Here is a 6,000-nt window from a genome sequence, read left to right on the forward strand (position 1 = left end):
CAGCAACTCAGACACAGGGAGGACCATGGTGCATCTTGAGAGATGTAATCCTGCCAGGAAGCAGGGCTCATAGAGAAGAATGAGGAACATAGAACTACAACTCCCATGAGACACTGTAGTGGCTCAGCAGATATTAATGTCAACCTGGAACAAAAGATTTTGATTTTTGCTGACTGAAAATTCTGCTGAAACGGACCTTTTCCCTTGGCAAATTTAGATTTCAATGATATCCCATTTCCAAAGAAAAAATGTTTCATTTAAAAATTATCAACTATCCCTAGTCATTTTTCATGTATTCAGTTTCAGTAGTTCTTATCAGGTAGGGATTTAGGATGGGATTTTCAAAAGCAACATTGACTTTAAATGGGATTTGTGCTTCTAAGTCAGATAGGTGGTTTTTAATATCCTGCCCTGGCATGGCAGAACATTTAAAGCACCCTAAAATTCTAAAAGTTTTAGTATGTGTTTGCACCTGCAAACTGCAGATGCATTTTTGCGAGTACACAATTTTGCACATGTACAAGCCAAGTCTGAGAAGGAGGGGAGGGCCAGCTTAAAATGTACTACTATATGGTCATGGATTTTGTTTTCTGACTTCAACCTCATTCAGTTCTGACCTTTGGTCAAACAGAGTTCAAAATGTGACACTCCTGAAATATAAACCAAAGCAGGTAAATAGTCACCTGTAACTCTCACTATCCCCCACCCCCTTTTCAGCTCCTGTACATTCACACTGTCTAATTCCCCTTCTTCCTCTTTCTTTGTTAGAAAATCCAGTTACAGCTTGTATCATGACTTATGGCCTGATCTAGGTTCCAGCTGAGGTCCATTTCTAGTATTAATCATAGATTTGGTTTACACTAAATATTACATAACTGTTACAAAGGCCGGATTCTTTTGGGAAAAGAAAAATTCCTTCACCGTAGAATAAGATCATTATCCTAACACAGAGCTCAGTGGTAGTTCGGGGCTGTTAGAAGAATAAGTGAATGGTTGCTCTTGTTATGTTCCTGGCCTACAAATAGAAATTAGATAAAAACATAAACTACTGGTTCAAGAAGGTTGCAGTGTAACATGACTTTATTCCTCAAAATCTAGGACTTTAACGCATCATAACTCCAAAACAGAGAGAGACCAAGCAGGCTGCTCCTTAAGGTAGAGGGGCACAACTCAGCCCACCTTGCTGCAGGCTGGCACTTAGCAGACTGAGTCTGATCACATGCTTCCCTACAGAACCCATTAGTCTGCAAGCAGAACCAGGAACCCCCTTGCAAATTAAAGCAACAGAGCTTACAATTCCTACTCACTTTTCAATGCACCACAGCCATCTTGGCTCACACACAAGGAACTGAACCAGGGTACTCCAGAGCTAAAAGCATGAGCTGCTACAGCTTGAGCTATGGCTCTTTTGCTGGGTCTTTAACACTTCTGGCCTGAGTGGATTGGTGCAGAAGTGGACCAGTAATACACACTCATGAGTGGGTTATGCAAGGGCCAGCATCCCATGTTGGACAGTAGAAATAACGGTGTGCAGGTTTGTTTGTTTGTTTGTTATTGATTTTTCTCCGGCTGGCTTTCTTAAAAGAAAATATACCAACTGTGTCTCGACTTATTATTTTCTTTTATCCATCTAGTTTCAGCTCTCTCCAATAGTCAAGAGAAAAAAAATATCAGGGAGCTTCAAACAAATCACACTGGGCCTTGCAGGGACCAGAGCCAAAGGTCAACTTTAATAATGTGCATTCTCCTGAGAGGACAATAGCATTCAGGAGAGAAATCACCACTGTGTCTTTGTACACATGGAAGGCTGGGTTTCATTAGATAAGGGCAAAGCAGTTCGTGAAGGTGCATGGGAAGGATGAAGCATAGAAACTTCTTTTTAAGTTGCATAGTAAGGTTTTAAAGATATAATAATTTTTTGACAGTTCATCCGCCTCACCATAAAAACAGCTCCTCTTTGCATGTACAAGCTGCTAGGTAAGGGCTAGATTAAGCCTTCAAGTACAGCCCTGAGCAAAGGGTGAGCCTTCAACTCTACCACCCCATGAGAAGTCCCAGGTAGCATTGTACCTCAGAGCTACGCCTCTGATTCTCAGGGCCCTTGCCTACATCTTCCTTGTTCTGGGAACAGGGGAAAACACTTTGCTGCTGGCCGAGGTCACTAGCAAATTAGGACCGCTGGGTTGACCAGCAAGTTAGGTGGGTGGAGCTAAGGCTGTGACTGGTCTCCCTACCCACATGCTCCCTACACACATAGTCCCACTTTCTCCTGTGTGCCTGGTCTCAAGGTCTGGGCAGCCCCTACAGGGCTATGAGGGAGGTGTACACTCCATAACTCCCTTGTATAGGCATATGGTCCAGCCCACATGCCTGGTCTACACATAAAGTTTCACTGGTTTAATACCTCCCTCTTTACTGGTCCAAGTAGATGGGTGGGTGCCTTGCAGGGAGTTAACTTGCTCCAATTTTATGATGCTGGAACTACTGGGTGAGATTCTATGGTGTGGCCTGTTATGCGGGTCACATTAGATGACTGTGATAGTCTCCTCTGGACTTGAGAAGCTATGAAACTAGGCCCATCTCCCTGCAGGTATTAGGTTCCTGACTCTCATTGATTTTGATGGGTTCCTAAATATCTTCAAGGCTCTGGGCTTTACTCCCTGCCTCAGGGCGAAAGAGAACAGGGGGAAACATTGTGATTCTTGCACAATCCACTCCCTGGACTGCTCCTGAGTCATGGCAGCTACACTGCCCCTTACTCAGGGCAGACTGTAGAATCGCAGTCTAGACTGAAGGTTTTAGATCCTTTTTCTGCAGAATGGATACTTCAACTGGCACAAATGGAGAGGGGAAAAAGAGGGTTATCTTCTGACTGGACTCAAATTCCAACATGCCTGCCTCTCTATACTGTGCATGCCTTGTCTTCTATTTGCTCCGACAAGTCTCTGCTAAAATACCAGAAGTCTCCACTATACGTTTTTTAAATAACAAAATAATATTCACACAGCAAGTTCTGTGTTTGGTTTGGAGTCAGGTGTAATTAGGAAGATTGTAACTGAAGAATAGGACCAGAGACAGTTAATTATATTCTTTACTGCATTGATAAAGCTGAGCCTGACTCTAATAACATAGGCCTTGAACAGTAATAATAGGTTACATACATTTCTGTTACAAACTGAGCTGTTAGTTCATTCCCTTGCCGTGTGCCTCACAAGTGGAGCTATCTACATTTGAATTCCTAAAACTTACCTCAGTTACCTTTCTTGGTAAGGCGACTAAATCCAAGCGAATATTACAGCCTGTTTCATGGCAAAGTCTGTTTAAAAACATTAAGGCCGTTTTATCTTTATATTTTATCTTTATCTGAGTGCCAGTCACTTCTACGTAACTTCTAGAAGGCAGGTCATGGTAAGTGAAGCATACTTTAGGGTTGCTTGCTAAATACGCAAAACTTCAAACCCAAAACAATACTGGGTTTGTATTAGCTGTTGTTTTCTATGCTGATGAATGCACAGAATGAAACATGGGAATGGCACATGGGTAATTAGCTTCATGAACAACATAGTCTGGAGCTCTCAAGTCTGACTGCATTTGAGGATTTTAGTTTGGCCATTTCTCCACTAATTTTGATGTACAAGGTGTCACTGGAAAGCCAGAAAAAGAATACATGCTTGTATTTGTTTATTAACCGAACAGGTTAGCTGGTTACTTTGAGAGGGAGAGAGGGAATGCCCCCACGGCAATAATACTGTTATCTACAGGAAAAATATCACAAACTCCAATCTGGTGACCTCTAAAACATAGGTGTCAATGATCAGGCAGATAGTATGGGTCCTGGTTCTAGTCCTAGCTCTGCCACTGACCTGGGGCAATTCACTTAACCTTTTTGTGTCTCAGTTTCCCTATCTACGAAATGGAGCCAGGGATATTTACTGTTCCTTGTAAAGTCATTTGAAATTTACAGCTGAAAAGTGCTAGCAGGGCTGGAGGAGTTCTGCTCTGCCTGCTGCAGCCCCGGAGCTAGAGGAATTCGCTCTCCCCACTGCAGCCCAGGGGGAGAGGAGTTCTGAGCCCCCCACTTGGGCCCTGGGTCTGGAGGAGCTCTCTGCCTCCCCCTACCCCTTTTTCTTCTAGGGTATTTAATCCTAACACAAACTCAGTGAGGTCATACACATATCCCCATAACGTGAGGTTACGGATGCATGTGAGCCTACTTGGTTTGCACATGTTCTCCCCCATAAAGTTAAGGAGCCCGTATTCGAGATGGATCAAAGGTACAGTTCATTAAAATGGTGAGGGTACTGCTGTGTATTTCTTTGCAGCTGATGTATGTGCTTGTGTTGATATGGTTTAATGTGCCCCCCCCACACAGTAAAATTTACATTCCTGCACACACCTCTGATTCTAGCTATTAAATAATGATGATTGACAAGTGGCTGTTTGGGCATGTGTGCGGGGTCGGTCAGACTTTGAGTTTGCAGGGTTTCATTTTTCCAGATGGCTTCATAAGGAAGCATAAAGCCTGGCTTTAGCTTTCTGTGTCTGAGATGGGAGATCTCTCTCCTGCATTCATTAGCCTCATCTTCATAGGGCTTATCCTCTTTGCCTATTCGTTTCCAGGAGCAAAGCTTTCCACTCTGGGGTGATCAGCTTTGTCTGTCTCTCTCTGGAAGTGGAACATCTGCTCAGCATTCATCCAGTTAGGGTCTACGCCTGCAGATGCAAATGCTCCCTTTGCAATTGCAGGCCCGGGTCAGATATGAAGCACCTTAGTTCTAGGTGTCTTCTTCCACCTGTGTCATTTCTCAGCAAAAACCTTATTTTAGAGGGAATCCCATAGGAGGCTGAGGGTTGGGGGGTGGGGGATTTTCCCCCAAGCTGTGGCCAGGGTACAATATAGTACACAACCCATACACTGTAGTACTCCAGCCCCCCTCGCCTGACCCTTCCATGGGAGGCTCAGGCAAGTGGATCAATGCAGTCACGGATCTACTACCTACAAATCACCCTCCAGGTTGTCAAGGAGTGAGAGTCACAAGGGAAGATGGAGGAGTTCTCCTGGGCAGCCTGCCTGTGGGCTGTCATCCTCCACCCACTGGAGCTGAGGCAATTCTGTAACAGTTGACCTTCCATGAATGTGGGCGTGCCAGAGAAACAGCGTATCACCTTTGCAAAGCCAAATGCTCCATGTTAGCGAGGTCTCTTCTTTATATTCTCATCCTCATAGCCTTCTTGTACCATTCCATTGTTTTGTGAAACGTGTTGCAAGAAAAACATACGACTCCTATTCCCTCTGCCCCTAGCACTGCTAAGAATAATACCTACCATTCCTACAGCACTTTGCAAATACATGTAAATATAAATCTCTTCTCCCACCAATGAAACGCAGCCATGGGTGGAATTAACATCACAGAGTGGTACAACACAATAGACTAGTATAGAAAGTGGACAAAAATAATGCTTTATCCAGCCGAAACTATAGGAGTCATTCAGGTAGGGGGAACATACACTTAACCAAATTACACTTCAGCCAAGACAGCATGGCCAAGATATGCACTTGTGAAAAGCATCATGGGATATTTACTGCCCACAGAACCATCACTGGATAGTGTCTCACCTGAAAGTTCTGGGAAGTAAGCCCCAGACCCTCAAAGGTATTTAGGAAATCAATGGAAGTTAGAAGCCTAAAGACCTTTGAGGATTTGGGGCTCGGTATTTAGAAATTATAGCAAGCTTTTCTATTTGAAATCTGTCATTTCTTCAGCTTGTCAGCTTTTCCTCTCATCTGTGCCCCACCAGATGAATTGCTGTCTAGTGGCTGAGCTGAAAGAAAAAAGTTCACCAGCTCCTATGCAATACAGAGGATAATATCTGTTGTACTGCTGTATACAGCAGTGCTAATATGAGGGAGAGACACTTTACCACGGTCACCTCTCATGGCTGAGGGGAAATGGAACAAAGCAATCTCAGACTCTCCTATGATCGTTCTTTATCACCAGC

Source organism: Gopherus flavomarginatus, chromosome 11 (assembly GCF_025201925.1).
Source record: "Gopherus flavomarginatus isolate rGopFla2 chromosome 11, rGopFla2.mat.asm, whole genome shotgun sequence".
Taxonomy (NCBI): Eukaryota; Metazoa; Chordata; order Testudines; family Testudinidae; genus Gopherus; species Gopherus flavomarginatus.